At 39.9% G+C, this 18,088-nt stretch overlaps 1 non-coding gene across 1 annotated transcript; it reads right to left on the bottom strand.

The window, feature by feature from the left end:
* Positions 1–5,491: 5,491 nt before the first annotated feature.
* On the bottom strand, positions 5,492–5,598 carry LOC145565309 (small nucleolar RNA R71). The gene has a single exon (XR_014095008.1). It is a non-coding gene; the product is annotated as a small nucleolar RNA R71 (small nucleolar RNA).
* Between the last annotated feature and the right edge of the window lie 12,490 nt (positions 5,599–18,088).

The raw sequence follows: 18,088 nt of genomic DNA, 5'->3' as shown, positions 1-18,088 counted from the left end.
TCACATAGTCTAGCCACATGGTCATGACACGAGTCTCAACATGTCACTTACGCTCACTAATCTTAGCACACACTTTGAGTATACATCACTATGACCATGTCTTAGGTTCATGCATGAGTCGGTCTTTTCCGTCATTTGAGTTGGGGGGTACATTCTATTCCTAATTTTTCATATCCCTCCATCTCCATCATTTTTCTTCACATTCTCCCATCTTTCTTAACCATCCATCCATCGCATGTTGAATAAAGCTTGAGTCAAATAATTAACAATGAATATCCCCAAATTCCTTTCCCACAGTACTTGGTCGAGGAGAGAAGGGCGATTAATCAAGGACAACCTCTTTATTCAGGTCTCACTTTTTGATAAACCGATTCGTCAAAAAAGGGAGGCTAAGAAGATAATGGCAACTCAAGAAGAAGTCAATGATCTTAAGAACTAACTGGCTACTGTGACTGAGACACTGAAGCTTCTCGCACTTAGGGTCGATGATCCCGTGAAGCAACAACAAATGAACCTCATGCAAGAAAGTCTAAGAAAGCTATCTAGTGACTATAAATTTCAGGGCATGAGTTCACAAGGGGTCTCGCTGGACAAGGAACTTCTTCCGCATAAGTTCAACACCACTGACATCCCTAAATTCACGGCAACAGATAACCCTTACTTCCATCTAAGAGCTTTCGAAACTATAATGAACATTAAGAGTATCGATAAGAAGGTCTTCCCTTCTCTGTTCTCACTATCTCTTGAAACCGTTTGCCAACAATGGTACTTCTCCCTTAACAAGGAGAAAACCTCTACCTGGGAATCGATAGTAAACACTTTCATTGATAGGTACAAGTGCAATATCCAAGTTGAAACCGACCATAGACAACTTGAGATGCTAAGACAAAAAGAGAACGAAGGCTTTACTTCTTTCTTTAATAAATGGAGGGAAACTTCCGCCAAGATGATTGAGGTCCCCACCGAAAAGGAGTCTGTGAGAATGTTTGTCAAGAATATCCAAGAAAAGTATTCAAAGCACTTAAAATATCAACACAACTTGAATACTTTCAAGGCCGTTTATGACATTGGAATTGAAATCGAAGATGACCTCGCAAAGCAAAAAGCTACTAACAATAGTAACCGAGGATCCAACACCAGAAAATCGATCTTCGAGATGGAATCCAAATTCCTATTGCAAGTACCATCGAGGAAACGGTCATACCACTGATGAATGCTACAGGTTTCAAAATCTCATTCAAGACCTCATAGAAGCAAACAAGATCCCATCGCCTCTAGCTAGCGAGAAGACTGGATGATGTCGGAGCAAACAACACAAGACAAGAGGCGAGCTTCAATGACAAGATTTCATGACCTCTTTTTTTCTATTTTTTTTTCATTTTTTTCCTTTCCCCAATAAGTCTAGCATAGGCACCTTTCTTTTCCCTTAGATTAATTTTGTAGATTCTTTATTTTCTTTTAATAAAATGAGCATTTATTTCCTTGCATATGATCATCACATTGCATTGCATTAAAAAAAAAAAAAAAATCCATGTCGAATTAAGCACAAGGTATACCAATGATTTGAGGCACCCCTTGTAGCCACATCATATCTCCTTTCGCCTTTCTAATTTACAAATCCTTTCTTCATAAACCACTTTGAGCCTCGTCTAACGATAGACCTTTCTTTTTTCAACCCACATCTATCTAACCTTGGGATGGGATGGTGTGCAACTTATGCAATTTTTCAAAGAATAAAAGCTTGAGTACTTCAAAAAAATTGAAATAGCAAATAATAAAAGTGTACAAAAGGGCAAGTGTTCCAATGTCTTTGATATGAAAATATCTTCGATAAGAACACATCTCAGATTGCGTCTCTTATCGAGTGCTCGGTACCGTGCCTGAGAAACATGAATGCCAAGTGAGTGATAGACCGCATGATCAGGATTGCCCACACTTATAAAAATAAAATAGATGCTAAAGCAAAAGATAAAAGTGAGCTAAAAAAAAGAGAGTAGAAACTCAAGCATAAAAATACAAAGATTCAAAAGCAAGGTTGCACACCTTGGGGGCTTATCTAGGGTCTTGAGCCTTTATCCCCTTCTTCTTTAAACCTTTAGCCTAACCATGTTACAACCCTTAAAAAGACCTTTTTGAAGTATACACACTTGTGCGAGGTTTGGCTAGAGCTACGTTCGGCCTGATTCCTAACGGATACGTAGGCAACCTCACATTGAGGTGCGGCCGTAATAAACATGCATTCATATTCACATTCACACACTTGCACCATGATCATATCAAGGGATTCTCTATGCTCATCCCTATTTATTTAGAGCTAGACTTGGGGGCTTAATCCCTACATCATTAGCTTACCTAGCCTAAGAGTCACCACAATTTGACTCTTCTCAATATATTTTTCCACACACTTAGCTCTTGCGGCCTAGCTTTAGTGTCACTTTCACACACCGCACAGATACATGATCAAATATACTTTCCCTTATGAACCCTTTGTCATGAAATCGTAACGCTGAAGCATGCTTCGTCAAAATCGCTCATAATCATCATCGCATCACGAAGTATGAAGTGCTTAGCCTCCGTGCCTAAGTTACCCAAATACTTTCATCATTGAGTCAACCATTGAGATAGCCTAGGATGAATTAATCCTTGCACAACCTAAGCTCATTCAACATGCATCTTCACACTTCGATTCTTTTTTCGCGTCTTTCTTTTTCGGGAGAAAGTCGGTACCCTCCACAAAAATGACGGAAAATTTTTGCTTTTTGCATTTTCGAGTTGCACGATCACATTACAATGCTCACACGAGTCATGTACACATTGAGTCATGTCGTGTCATATCACTTTGATTTGAGTCTAACACATGTGTCATTTCACTTTGAGTCGAGTCAACCTCGAGTCAGTCAATCATATCAAGTCAAGTTTATACCTTGAGTCGTGTCAAGTCAAGCAACGCTAAACCTTAGGTCAACCCTAAGATAATTAAAAAGATTGGCAAAGTTCTATAGTCAAAATAAATACAGGTGCAGCAGAACAGGGAAGACCCTACTCCAGCGCCTAGCCCTAGATCTTTTCAGTAACGACAGAGCTCGAAGCCTCTCAAAAAGGTGATTTCGACCTCATACAGCAATTTCGGGTTCCTTGTGATGTGTCTATTTTATATAGTATTTTACCCCCATCCCTCGGTCATAATTAGTAGTGTTTTTGGCTCTTTAGAGCCACTTTTATTACTAATTGGTGTTTTCCAGTGTTTTCGTAGATTTGGTTGACTTTTGCAGGAATTTATGCTTTTGGAGTATTTTCCCGAGATATTTTGGAGCAATCACGAGCATTGGAGAAACACGACCAGATTTTATAGCCCAGGGCCGGTTAGAGCCATCGAACCGGTGATTAAGGGCTCGGTATAGGTGATACCGGGGCATTTGGACCGAGTATTCAAGACCCAAAGAGGAAACCCAGATTGGCCCGAAGAATTAGAGCCCAATCGAAGTCCAAATATTGGCCCAAATGAGCCGCCCGGCCAAAAAGGCTGGCGCCCGGAGGCGCGCCCGGCCGGGCGGGAGAAGCTTGGTCGGGCGCGAGAAGCTTGGCCGGGCGCGAGATTAGTGTTAGAGTCAAAAAGGCGTGCCCGATCGGGCGGTGCCTCGCCCGATCTGGCGCGTGTATTTTTAGGAGACGATTAGCGTCGTTTTAATTTGTTTTAGTTTAGGATTTTTGTACGGAGTATAAATACTCCTACGTAATACGATTTTAGTATCTCTTCTTTCTTAGACTTTCTCTCTCTACTTAGTTCTCTCTCTCTTAATCTCTCTGTAAACCTTTGTTCTTATTTCTTTGATTAATTCCAGATTTATTTTTGGTAACGATTTCTCTTCCCTTAATCTTAAAAATTTATTTTATTCCTTTCATCATGATTTATTTTATCACCTTGATTAGTTTAGTTTTTAATATGTGTGAGTAGTTTAATTTCTAGGGTTTATGGGGATCTAATAAATAATATGAAGGGGTAATTTATTGTTGTTGATTATCAATGCTAGATTAATTTCCTATTGATTAGATTATTGCTCCGTGACTAGATTAGGCCTATCTTTTATGCATGAGTTTGACAATATTGATTCAAGAATCGAGAGATGAGAATTAATGTTTAGGTCTAGTTTCAATAGGCAAGTTAATTTATAAATGGTTAAGTCAAGATTTGAGAGATGAGATTTAATACCGGTAAATTAATTGTGTGATTGTAATACATAGCGAGAGCCCTTTACAATCTGGTTAATTGATGCATTGATGATTGACTATTATTGGTTATTGGTATTGCATGATGATTTCTTATTGGATTGTTTTAATGTTTTACAATTGCGGCTTGTAAAAGTATAACAATATTAAATTGATGAATCGAGCAGATGTTAATTTGATATTAAAGGCTATTTCCAATAAGAACTTAGATCTAGTAAATTGCGAGAGCCTGTTAGATCTATGTTGATTAATAAATTGCGAGAGCCTGTTAATCATGTTATTTATGCAATGTCAATGATTGATTACTATGTTTTACCCTGGAGTATTATTTATTGGTGAACCTATGCCCTAGATCCTTTCATATATTGTTTTCTTCCTATTCTCAACCTTAGTAGTTTAGTTTCTTGCTTAATTATAAATATTGGTTACTTAAATAATTTAGATTATAATAATTAATTAGGAGTAAAAAGACTTGTTTCCCTGTGGAGATCGACCCTACTTCCCTATCTACCTTAGTTAGTGATTTAGGTAATTATTTTTGATTAGCGGATACGACTTTACCTTGTCAAAATTTGGCGCCGTTGCCGGGGAAACGGTTTTATTTTTATTTCTGATTGTTTTTGTAGTCTAGATTATTTCTCTTTTGTCTCAGAGAGCGTTAGTTCTCTGAGACAAATCTCATATTTGCTTCTAGTTTTTGTTTATGCCCAGGTGTTCCAGATCAGGTTACATCCCATTCGATCCTGAGATCGAACGTTCCTTCCATAGACAGAAAAACTTCTACAAGCAAATCCTGGCGGATTCTGGTGATAATAACAATAATCACCGCGATCCTCCAACTGATTCTAGCAATTCAGAGACATCATCAGACACAGAATCAGAGATGGCGGCTCTAAAGAAGCTTAGTGATTATTCACAACCAAAGCTTACGGATTTTCCACATCTCACCCCTATTCCGGCTCTTGATGGGGTTCAATTTGAAATTAAGCCTCAATTTATAACGATGATAGAGAGGAAGCAATTCAGTGGAGCAAAGGGTGAAGACCCGAATCTTCACATTGCCGACTATTGTCAATATTGCAACACCATCAGGCAAGCCGTGGTCACTCAAGACCAAATCAGGGAGATTCTCTTTCCCTTCTCTTTAACTGGAAAAGCTAAATTGTGGTTTAATGGCTTGAATAGAACTACACTTGGTATAACTGACTGGGAAACTCTTGTTTTGAATTTATATAACAAGTATTATCCTGCAGAGAGAACAACAGTACTACGAAGTGCGATTCAGAACTTTGCCCAAGAAGCCGATGAGTCTTTATATAAGGCTTGGGAGAGGTTCAAGGACTTACAAAGAGAATGCCCTCACCATAATTTAGCACAATGGCAGTTAATCCAACCCTTTTATAACGGCATTGGAAATTCTTCTAGAATAATTTTAGACTCTGCAGCTAGTGGGAGATTCATGAATCTTAATGTTGATGATGCAGGTCAGGTTATTGAAGATATGGCGATACACAATTCCCAATATGGGAATCCCAGAGGATTAGCTAACAAGGGGAAACATAGTGTCGACTCTGTATCCTTTTTGCAAGCTCTACTGACCTCTATTTGCCAAAAATTAGATAATCTGAGCACTGCTAAAGTAGCTAATGTTTCTGCAATTAATAATAAATCTAATGAGGCTTTCTGTGAAAATTGTGGTATTGTAGGTCATTGGGAGCAGGATTGCAGGAGTTCCGTGGAGCAAGTTAATGCCTTCCAAGCTTATAGGCAGAATAACCCATACTCCAACACTTACAATCCTGGGTATCGGAATCATCCATACCTTTCCTACCGGAGCACTAATGTTCAAAATCCACCACCACAACAACCACAGGTGCCACAGCAACAGCAGCAGAAGTATTATCATCCCAATGCTAGCCAGAAGAATCAACCACAACAACCCCCCTCATTTTCCGACCCTTCTTTGAGGGAAATTAGAGCAATGTTGGTCAATATGCAAAAGCACATGGAGAGTAGGGATGCGACAATTGATCAAATTCTAGCGCATAATAAAATTGTAGATAATCAAATTGCGCAACTCTTCGCTACTCTACAAGCACGCCAACAGGGAGCCCTGCCGGCACATCCGACTAGGCCTACGGATCAAGCATTCGCAATTACTCTAAGGAGTGGTTCAAACTATGAAGGGCCCTCTATGCCCAGAGTTGATGAACCTATTTTATTAAATAATGCTAATCTTGATTCCATTAAACCAAACAATGTAGTTGATAGCCCTGCAGGGCTAGAGGATAATACTAACATATCTAATTCTACATTGCAGGGTACAACTCCAGAGAAGGTGGCTAATCCAGACAAGAATAAGAATGCTCAAAAGCCAATCATCAAACTTCCTTTCCCCAATCGTCAATTGAAGACAAACTTGGATAAGCAGTTTGGTAAGTTCCTGGAGGTGGTAAAAGATTTAAAGGTAACAATCCCCTTTACTGAATTGATCACACAAATCCCCTCATATGCAAAATTTATGAAAGAAATTTTGACGAGAAAAAGGTCTATTAGTGAGGTAGAGACAGTAGCTTTCACTGCAAAGTGTAGTGCCGTACTTCAAAATAAGTCTCCACCTAAATTAAAAGATCCGGGTAGTTTTTCTATCCCTTGTCATATTGGCAATCTCTTGATTGATAATGCATTATGTGATTTGGGTGCTAGTGTTAGCGTCATGCCATTATCTGTGTGTTCAAAGTTGAATATGGTTAAATTAAAAGCTACCAATATAACTCTGCAAATGGCCGACCGTTCTTTCAAATACCCCTAGGTGTTTTAGAGGATGTTCCCGTCAGAGTAGATAAATTTTATATACCTGTGGATTTTGTTGTTCTTGATATGGCTGAGGATATGCAAACCCCAATTATTTTGGGTAGACCATTCCTTAACACTACAGGAGCAGTCATAGATGTTAGAAGTGGTAAGTTAACACTATCAGTAGGGGACGATAAAGTTGTTTTTAATCTGAATAATGCCCCCAAAAGCTCCATGACTGAGGAGAAATGTTTCAGTGTTAATATGGTTGTAAATTATTCTAACAAGCCCCAAGCTCTTGAAAAAGATCCCTTGGAGGCGGTATCTTGTGTTGCATCCTTTTCAGATGAGATAGAAAAATGGCAAAAGGAAGTCGATGCAATAGAAAGAGCACTCTATAATGTTGGTCTTGATTTCGAGGATGAACAAGCGGAACCGATCGAGCAAGTTGTGCGAATCGAGCCTACGGTAAGTGTTTCACTAGATCGAGTTGCAAGTGTTGAACGCAATGACAATTTGAAGCAACATTCGATCGAAGAAGGGTTTTTAGTGCGGAGCATTGAAGAACTCCCAATCCAAGTCAAGGAGGATCCACCAGATAAGGCGACTTGGCGTCCCACAGGTTATGTCAGGAAGCCGCATCGCAGCCTAAACATCGCTAGACCGGGTGGGAAACCACCCGATCAAGCGTTAGGCCAAGGATCCTAGAAATTGTACTTGGTAAAAAGGTCGTGCGGGACCTAGATAAACCAGCGCTTTGCGGAGGCAACTCGTATTTTTATTGCTTTTTAGTCTAGTTTTTCTTTTTCCTTTTTCTTATGAGAGGAGAGATGAGGGAATTTAATGAGTTTTATGAGTATTTGTACAGATTTGGAGGAAAAGAGTTAGCCAAATTTTGGAGAAAGGAAGAAAATATCGATTGGACAATTTAGTCTCGGGCCCGATCGGGCGAAGCTCGCCCGACCGGGCGCGAGAGCATGGTTCAAAAATAAAGAAATTTTGCCCGACCGGGCGCGAAACTTGACGTTTATGGACTTAATTGTCTGCTCGATCGGGCAAGCCTCGCCCGGCCGGGCGCGAGAAGGGAAGAATTATGGCCTAAAATTCGCCCGATCGGGCGAATGGCGCCCGACCGGGCGCGAGAGCAAGACGAAATCAGGTAGTCAGATCGCCCGACCGGGCGAATGGCGCCCGACCGGGCGCGAGAGGTTACGGACATTAGTACATTCAGATCGCCCGACCGGGCGCGAGAACCAACCTCATGTTTCTTCAGATCGCCCGATCGGGCGACCCACCGCCCGACCGGGCACGAGTGACAAACGTCCCTTTTCTTCTTCTTTCTTTCTTCATTTCTTCTTTCCTCCATTACTTTCTCTCTCTAAAACTCAAATTTTCTCTAACTTCTCTCTAAGATTTCTCCTCCATTACCAATCCAAATTCAAAACTTTTTATATAATTGTGATCCTCTCTTCATCCTCTTCACTCTCATACAAAAATTTTTCAGTTTTAATTCAATAAATTTTCGACCCATTTCTTCCACATGGCTACAAAGAGGGCAAGATCCATTTTTGGTAGGAGCTCCAGCTCGAGGGAGGAGTACGACCCAGACTTGCAGCTCCCATATTGGCCGACGATCCGGATCGTGAGCCGGGAACAGAAAGAACTATTGGAGCATTTGGTCGGTCGTGAGGTAATCCCTTCTCGGTGGTTACACCGCCCTACCCTAGAATCATATGGTTTGTTTGATTATGTTAAACGATTTTTGAATGATATTGGCATGAGAAAATTTGTTGACATGCATTATCCTACATACCGAGAACTCACCTGTGAATTCCTGTCCACTTTTCATGTTGTTAGTAGTAGGAATGGGCCTAATTTATTTTTCAGGTTAAATAATAGAAATATTAGTTTAACTTTTGTTGAATTTTGTAAAATATTTGAATTAAATTCTGAATTATCTCACCAGTGGCATGCAGATTATAAAATGGGTGATTTATATTATGCTTTGACTGGTTTACCTGCCCCTGACCCCCAACATGCTAGTACCAAACCCATTCACCACCCTGTCCCGAAAATCTGGCAAAGATTTGCGGGATTGTGTTTTTTGGGTAGGGCCGAGCCTCATAACGCTCAAACCAACGAACTAGCCATCATAGGACACTATGTATACGGGTTCGGGAAATTGAACATAGGCAGGTTTATAGTTCACCACCTGAGTCGGCATGCCACAGCCAGCACCACTTCCAAGTCCCTTATCCGTTTAGGTGGCCTTATCACTCGAATAGCGGTGAAAAAGGTCGGTTTTGTAGTAGACGGACCCCACCAGCTGACCAACTGCGGACCAGATACCTACATGACTGCTAGGTATTTTGAGGATGTGGGGTGGGTTCGACCGGATAGCGATCAGACACCCTTTTGGTGTATTCGGACTGGGAACGAGCAACCTTTGCCCATTTTTCCCCTTCCCAGTCCAGACTTGACCGCCTTTCCCCCAGGGCAACTTTCTTACACCTATGATGCTTTAGTTGCCAACGCTAGGGGGCAGGCACCACCACCACCAGTTCCACCACCCCAGCCTCAGCCCGAGGTGGCTTTCTCGCCACCTCGTATGTCCCATTCCGTCCCTCACGTTGACTCTGACCTAGTTTGGGATTTTCAGAGCATAGGTCAGGCCCTAGGACGTATTGAGCATTCACAGACTGACCTTAGGAGGATGGTAGGCTCTATTAACCAGAGGTTAGGGTACCTAGAGAGGAACCAGGGTAGAGCTCTCTACCCTATGTACGATGATTATGCTCGTCGGGGCAACATTCCCGACGACGCTATCCACCCTGACTGGTTTCAGCCTCCACCCCAGGGATACGATAGGGATCCCACTGCCCGTGGTATTTACACTGACTATTCTTCCTTTTTCGGGTACGGGCAGGACATTCCTTTCGGGGGACCGGCGGGGGGGGGGGGGGGGGAGTTTTCACGCTGACTATTTTGGTGGTAGCTCTTCTGGTGCAGGTGGTGCAGGTGGCAGTGGAGGTGCGGGCTTCGGCTCGATGGACGAGGATGATGAGGACTAGCTATGCTGGGCTAGTTTCCGAGCCAATGAGGACATTGTCTGATTCTGGCTTGGGGGAGATTTTGGTTTGGTATTTTTCTTTTTCTCTTTTCTTTTATTTTTTGTGTGTTTTCTTAGGTTAGATTTTTCGCTTTCTAGGTTAGTTTTATTGCTTTCTTTATATTTAAAAATAAAAAAAATTGAAAAATAAAAAAAAATTCAAAAATACGTTCCAATGAATTATAAATTATGCTTCCCTGTGCCCCTTACTTGAGAAAATTGTTTTGATTCCTGGTATTTGATGATAAGCATTGTGGATTAGTTGATCATGATTTGATGTTTGATTGCCTTGAAACCTTAACATGCGTCAATTTTGCCCAACTACATGTGAATATAGTGCTTGACTAGTTGATTTGGTAAGGAATGTGTGATAGTTCCATAGTTCCTGGTATGTCAATGAATTTGAGTATTGGTTTGCAACTATTAGTAATGTTTATATGATTCATTATTATGCACATTGTGGAGGACGAAGGCATTTGTTCTTTTAGGTAGCCTCCAGATATTGTAGATACATTTGTTCCCTTCTTGCTACCCATGTTGTTGCCTTAACTTTTTATTGTTTATTAGCCACATTACAAGCCTATTTTGCCCCATTGGTTACTAGTCCCAAGCTTGGCTTGGGGGAGCTATTAGTGAGTGAGGTGAGGGAGTTTGTAGTGTGCTATTTATTTGCACAGTTTGGGTGGGTTTCTGAGAAGTTGTTTCGTTGTTATTCATGTTTATTTTTGATGAGTTTGAGAGCTATATTTTCTTGAAAAAAAATAAAGCATGATACTATGAAAAAAAAAAGAAAAAAAAAAAAGAAGTTCAAAGAAAAAAAAATGTGAAAAAATAAGTGAACTTCAATAGAAAAAAATGTTCTAATGTTCTATTTGGAGGTTGATCAAAAGAAAAATAATTTTGAGCCTCAATGAAAAATTCAAGTTGAAAAATAAAATTTGTTTATTCACTCTACTTCTTCATTGTTATATCTTATGAGTGAAATTGTAAGTGTTGGGATTGTTTATATTGTTTGGAGTATATTTGGTTGATGTTAGAGTTGGTTATGTAGGAGATGTATGATCATTATTTATTTTTGATCATGGGTGTTATTAGGATATGGCTCCTTTAAGCATAGATTTTCTCTCACTTAATCCCAAATTTATCCTACCTTTACCCTATCCTTACATTACAAGATTTAAAGACCTTCCGACCTTTGTGCATAGAATTGTATGAATGTGAAAGTGTTGTTTATCAATGCAAGTTATGATTTGACATATTTCGAGTCGACTAGTAGGATTGAGCGTTCATTATTTTATACACACGAGAGTGTGAGTTGGGAGGGCATTGTTCACATTAAAGGGGTTGGATGGAGAACGATCGAGTACATCTTTTACTCGCCACAAAAATGAGAGTCGAGTGTGTGAGCACTAGTCTTGAATTCTATATGCTCTTGTGGTTTGCTATATTGACAATTGTTAGGGAAGAAAGGTAATTGGATGGATTTGATTGGTTGACTTTGAAGCATGTTTATTTGATTTGCCCTGGATCGTTTGTGCTTGATTTGTACTTTTGGGGTGAAGCATATTTATTGATTCATTGATGAGATCTTTGCTTAGGGACAAGCAAAGGTTTGGCTTGGGGGAGTTTGATGTGTCTATTTTATATAGTATTTTACCCCCGTCCCTCGGTCATAATTAGTAGTGTTTTTGGCTCTTTAGAGCCACTTTTATTACTAATTGGTGTTTTCCAGTGTTTTCGTAGATTTGGTTGACTTTTGCAGGGATTTATGCTTTTGGAGTATTTTCCCGAGATATTTTGGAGCAATCACGAGCATTTGAGAAACACGACAAGATTTTATAGCCCGGGGCCGGTTAGAGCCATCGAACCGGTGATTAAGGGCTCGGTATAGGTGATACTGGGGCATTTGGACCGAGTATTCAAGACCCAAAGAGGAAACCCAGATTGGCCCGAAGAATTGGAGCCCAATCGAAGTCCAAATATTGGCCCAAATGAGCCGCCCGGCCAAAAAGGCTGGCGCCCGGAGGCGCGCCCGGCCGGGCGGGAGAAGCTTGGTCTGGCGCCCGGTGACGCGCCCGGCCGGGCGCGAGATTAGTGTTAGAGTCAAAAAGGCGCGCCCGATCGGGCGGTGCCTCGCCCGATCGGGCGCGTGTATTTTTAGGAGACGATTAGCGTCGTTTTAATTTGTTTTAGTTTAGGATTTTTGTACGGAGTATAAATACTCCTACGTAATACGATTTTAGTATCTCTTCTTTTTTAGACTTTCTCTCTCTACTTAGTTCTCTCTCTCTTAATCTCTCTGTAAACCTTTGTTCTTATTTCTTTGATTAATTCCAGATTTATTTTTGGTAACGATTTCTCTTCCCTTAATCTTAGTTATTTATTTTATTCCTTTCATCATGATTTATTTTATCACCTTGATTAGTTTAGTTTTTAATATGTGTGAGTAGTTTAATTTCTAGGGTTTATGGGGATCTAATAAATAATATGAAGGGGTAATTTATTGTTGTTGATTGTCAATGCTAGATTAATTTCCTATTGATTGGATTAATGCTCTGTGACTAGATTAGGCTTATCTTTTATGCATGAGTTTGACAATATTGATTCAAGAATCGAGAGATGAGAATTAATGTTTAGGTCTAGTTTCAATAGGCAAGTTAATTTATAAATGGTTAAGTCAAGATTCGAGAGATGAGATTTAATACCGGTAAATTAATTGTGTGATTGTAATACATAGCGAGAGCCCTTTACAATCTGGTTAATTGATGCATTGATGATTGACTATTATTGGTTATTGGTATTGCATGATGATTTCTTATTGGATTGTTTTAATGTTTTACAATTGCGGCTTGTAAAAGTATAGCAATATTAAATTGATGAATCGAGCAGATGTTAATTTGATATTAAAGGCTATTTCCAATAAGAACTTAGATCTAGTAAATTGCGAGAGCCTGTTAGATCTATGTTGATTAATAAATTGCGAGAGCCTGTTAATCATGTTATTTATGCAATGTCAATGATTGATTACTATGTTTTACCCTGGAGTATTATTTATTGGTGAACCTATGCCCTAGATCCTTTCATATATTGTTTTCTTCCTATTCTCAACCTTAGTAGTTTAGTTTCTTGCTTAATTATAAATATTGGTTACTTAAATAATTTAGATTATAATAATTAATTAGGAGTAAAAAGACTTGTTTCCCTGTGGAGATCGACCCTACTTCCCTATCTACCTTAGTTAGTGATTTAGGTAATTATTTTTTATTAGGGGATACGACTTTACCCTGTCACCTTGGTACGCCAGTTAGCCCCTATAAGCAATTTGACATGATTAAGTAGTCAGTTTGATTACAATCGCAATAAGTGATTGACCTGACGAAAGATCGTCTCACTTAGTTTAAGCGCCTAAGTATTGGCTCATTACAAGCACCAAAGCATCGGTTCAAAAGCAAGCACTCAAACGACAATGTTTCCAAATATGGATTGTCGCGCATTCTTATTAAACGACAATATTTCCAAAAATGGATTGTCATGCAACGACAATTTTTCCAAGATTGGATTGTCATTTTTGGCAAAGTTTCCAAGCGTGGATTATCGTGCTCCTTCTCTGTTTGGCAAGTTTTTCCAAGTTCGGATTGTCATACATTCATAGATCGCTGGCAAGTTTTCCGAGATTGGATTGTCATACACCTAGTTCCCTATGGCAAAATTTCCCAAAGGATTGTTGTAGGTCTCTACTCATCATAAATTTCGACAAAAGTTCCTCAACGTGGATTGTCATTCATTCATCCAAGTGGCAAATTTTCCCGAAGTAGATTGTCGGTCGACTCTTTTTTGCAAATGTTCCAAGACGCGGATTGTCAATAGTGGCAATATTTTCCCAAAAGGATTGTCGCAAAGCGTTGGCAAATTTCCAAGGTGGATTGCTTTCAAGAGTTATATTCCAAGATGTGGAACTTTTGATTAGGGGATACGACTCTACCCTGTCAGCTGTCGGAGCTCCGGCGACCTTCATAATTGCCGTGACACGGGAATTAATCCCCGTGACACGTCACCCTTAAACCGAGCCGCGGCGTAGCTCGACCGTGTCATGGCGGCTGCACTGATCCTCGAGGTTTTTCGAGCTTTAGGAGCTCAAATTTTCACCAATTTTGCTCTAATTTCTTGCTACTTTCCTCATTTTCGACTTTCTACAAGGATCCATGTAAGTTTTTCTTGATTTTTGTCTCGAATTTGCTTCAAATAAGTAATTTCGTGAAAAACCCTTAAAAATCAATTTGGGGATTTTTGATTTTGAGGTTTTATGTTGAAATTCTTGCCATGATTTTACTTGTATATGTATGTATGTGTGTTTGTGAGAAATTTGAGACAAAAATTGCATGATTTGATGGAGAATTGAGCAAATCACCATTTTTGGGTACTACTTTTGTGAAATGATGTTCACGTTACTTCTTTGCACTTGAAACGGTGAAAAAATGGTGGTAGACCTTGTGAAATATTTCATGATGTGTTGATTCATTGTTTTTATGCAACTTCGAAACATATTTTGCGTATGTACTATATTGTCATGGAGAACATAGTATCATGCGGCTAGGAGAACTGTAGTATTAGTTTGTCATGGAGAAACTAAATACCATAATTTTGCCAATTTTTTTCCTAGAGGTAAAAATTTAGCGTATAATTCGATAAATAACTAAATAACTTAGGAAATGATGCTAAGTATTTAGATCTTTATTTTTATAAAAATGCAACTTGAATTAAATGTCTTAGGAAATGATGCTAAGCATTTAGATCTTTATAATAGCATGCCTAGGCGACGGGATCACGATCTTTCTACCCAGGGCCAGCGTCAGGCTTTTCGGGAGGACACTCCCACTATTCCTGAGGGTATGGACGACGATGCCTTAGAGTCCGAGCCTCGGGCTTCTACGAGTAGAGGTAGGTGGGTTCCACCTCTGTGGACTCCAGACCAGTTGGTTTTCTGCCGTGAAAACCATGTTTCTCATCGCCCACTCTCCGGCATAGTCGACGGCACGCTTCGCCACCATGGTTCTGGAGCCGGCGATTTGATTCCTCGACTTCACCAGATCATTACGAGGGATCTTGCTATGAACGCCCTATGGGAATCGACTGGTTTAGTAGATTTCTATACGGCGGTTGTAGGGTTTTGCAGCCCCCGGGGTTGCGGTGCGACGGTCGTTCGCGCATTGTTGGAGTATTTCTGGGATACTACCAACACTTTTCATTTTGCTTGGGGGGAGATGAGAGTGACCCCTCTGGACTTCAGTATGATTAGCGGGCTGCGCTTCACCGACCGGGCTGTAGCTCAGATGCCTGATCTGTCTTGGGGATCGGCTGAGGTAGCTGATTTGCTAGGTCCAATCGTTCAGCATATCAGGACCCGACCAGTGTATCGAGGTGGTCCTCGGAGCGGCCGATCGGAGCTGGCTTCAATTTTAGCTCGTGGCTTCGACATGGAGGATACATCGGCTTAGCAGCGAGTGCGGATCTTCGTCCTGATTCTGGTCTCCATGACTCTTTCTCTTGATAGGAGTTCACGCGTACTCATTTGCTACCTCCCCTCTTTGGTTAGGATCCATGAGATAGGATCCTATAGCTGGGTGACAGGGTAAAGTCGTATCCCCTAATCAAAAATAATTACCTAATTCACTAACTAAAGTAGATAGGGAAGTAGGGTCGATCTCCACAGGGAAACAAGTCTTTTTACTCCTAATTAAATATTATAATCTAAATTATTTAAGTAACCAATATTAAAAGTTGAATATGAAACTAAACTAAAAAGAGTAGGAAAAGGGAGAAAATAATATATAAAAGGATCTAGGGCATAGGTTCACCAATAAATAATATTCCGGGGTAAAATAGGGTAATCAATTATTGACATTGCATAAATAACATGATTAACAGGCTCTCGCAATTTATTAACCAACATAGATCTAACAGGCTCTCGCAATTTACTAGATCTAAGTTCTTATTGAAAATAGCCTTTAATATCAAATTAACATCTGCTCGATTCATCAATTTAATATTGCTATACTTTTACAAGCCGCAATTGTAAAACATTAAAACAATCCAATAAGAAATCATCATGCAATACCAACAATAAATAATAGTCAATCATCAATGCATCAATTAATCAGATTGTAAAGGGCTCTCGCTACTTATTACAATCACACAATTAATTTATCGGTATTAAATCTCATCTCTCGAATCTTGACTTAACCATTTATAAATTAACTTGCCTATTGAAACTAGACTTAAACATTAATTCTCATCTCTCGATTCTTGAATCAATATTGTCAAACTCATGCATAAAAGATAGGCCTAATCTAGTCACAGAGCATTAAATCAATCAATAGGAAATCAATCTAGCATTGATAATCAACAACAATAATTTACCCCTTCATATTATTTATTAGATCCCCATAAACCCTAGAAATTAAACTACTCACACATAATTAAATATAAACTAAGCAAAGCAATAAAATAAATCATAATCAAAGGAATAAAATAAATAACTAAGATTAAGGGAAGAGAAATCGTCACCAAAATAAATCTGGAATTGATCAAAGAAATAAGAACAAAGGTTTAGAGAGAGAAAACTAAGTAGAGAGAGAAAGTCTAAGAGAAAAGATTAAGAGAAGAAGAAGTCGTGAAGAAGAGAGAAGAAGATCTCCCCAAAAGAAGAGACGATCTAAAAACGTATTACGGAGGAGTATTTATACTCCGTACAAAAATCCTAAACTAAAACAAATTAATACGACTCTAATTGTTTCCTAAATAAACACGCGCCCGATCGGGCGAGGCACCGCCCGATCGGGCGCGCCTTTTTTCACCTCTAATAACAATCTCGCGCCCGGCCGGGCGCGTCACCGGGCGCTCCTCCCGCCCGGCCGGGCGCGCCTCCGGGCGCCAGCCTTTTTGGCCGGGCGGATCATTTGGGCCAATATTTGGACTTCGATTGGGCTCCAATTCTTCGGGCCAATCTGGGTTTCCTCTTTGGGTCTTGAATACTCGGTCCAAATGCCCCGGTATCACCTATACCGAGCCCTTAATCACCGGTTCGATGGCTCTAACCGGCCCCGGGCTATAAAATCTTGTCGTGTTTCTCAAATGCTCGTGATTGCTCCAAAATATCTCGGGAAAATACTCCAAAAGCATAAATCCCTGCAAAAGTCAACCAAATCTACGAAAACACTAGAAAACACCAATTAGTAATAAAAGTGGCTCTAAAGAGCCAAAAACACTACTAACTATGACCAAGGGACGGGGGTAAAATACTATATAAAATGGATACATCAAACTCCCCCAAGCCAAACCTTTGCTTGTCCCTAAGCAAAGATCTCATCAATGAATCAATAAATATGCTTCACCCCAATAAGTAAAAATCAAGCACAAGCGATCCAAGGTAAATCAAATAAACACGCTTCAGATTCAACCAATCAAATCCATCCAATTACCTTTCTTCCCTAATAATTGTCAAACAAAGCAAACCACAAGAGCATATAGAATTCAAGACTAGTGCTCACACACTCGACTCTCATTTATGTGGCGAGTAAAAGATGTACTCGATCGCTCTCCAACCACCCCTCTAATGTGAACAATGCCCTCCCAACTCACACTCTCGTGTGTATGAAAACAATGAACGCTCAATCCTACTAGTCGACTCGAAATATGCCAAATCATAACTTGCATTGATAAGCAACACTTTCACATTCATACAATTCTATGCACAAAGGTCGGAAGGTCTTTAAAGCTTGTAATGCAAGGCTAGGGTAAAGGGTAAGATAAATTTGGAAATACGTGAGAGAAAAGCTATGCTTAAGGGAGCAATATCCTAATAAAACCCATGATCAAAAATAAATAATGATCAACATCTCCTACATAACCAATTCTAACATCAACCAAATATACTCCAATCATAATAAATAAACCCAA

The sequence above is a fragment of the Chenopodium album genome, chromosome 1 (genome assembly GCF_948465745.1).
Source record: "Chenopodium album chromosome 1, dcCheAlbu1.1, whole genome shotgun sequence".
NCBI classification, from domain to species: Eukaryota; Viridiplantae; Streptophyta; class Magnoliopsida; order Caryophyllales; family Amaranthaceae; genus Chenopodium; species Chenopodium album.
The sequence above is the reverse complement of the archived record's forward strand: the minus strand, read 5'-3'. Positions and strand labels throughout refer to the sequence as shown.